Consider the following 653-nt stretch of genomic DNA (forward strand, 5'->3'; position numbering starts at 1 on the left):
ATCAGCACTTTGAAACTACCAGCTGTTTCACAGGAGAATGATGAGGCTTTCTGTTCCCATAAAGATTTACAGCCTTGGAAACCCTGTACAGGGTCGCTATGAGTCAGAACTGACTCCATAGCACATAACAACAACAATATATATATATTTGTTATTGTTCAGTGCCATTAAGTCAGTTTCGACTCATTTGTTGTTGTTAGGTGCCATCAAGTTCATACTGATTCATAGTGACCCTACGAATAACAGAACGAAACACTGCCTAGTCCTGCACCAACCTCACAGTGTTGGCATGCTTGAGCCCATTGATGCTGCCACTTTGCCAATCCATCTTGTTGAGGGTCTTCCTCTTTTTCTCTGACCTCTACCTTACCAAACATTATATCCCTCTCCAGTGACTGGTCCCTCCTGATAATATGTCCAAAGTGTGAGAAACTAAGTTTGGCCATCCTGACCTCCAAGGAGTACTCTGGCTGCACATCTTCCAACACTGATCTGTTTGTTCTATGTGTAGCCCGTTGTACTTTCAATATTCTCCTCCAACACCATAACTGAAATACATACTCATAGTGACCCTATATAGAGTTTCTGAGGAGCAACTGGTGGTTTTGAACTGCCAACCTTGAGATTCAAACCAATCTTTTGGTCTAGGTCTA

This window comes from Chrysochloris asiatica, unplaced genomic scaffold (assembly GCF_000296735.1).
Source record: "Chrysochloris asiatica unplaced genomic scaffold, ChrAsi1.0 scaffold00015, whole genome shotgun sequence".
Taxonomy (NCBI): domain Eukaryota; kingdom Metazoa; phylum Chordata; class Mammalia; order Afrosoricida; family Chrysochloridae; genus Chrysochloris; species Chrysochloris asiatica.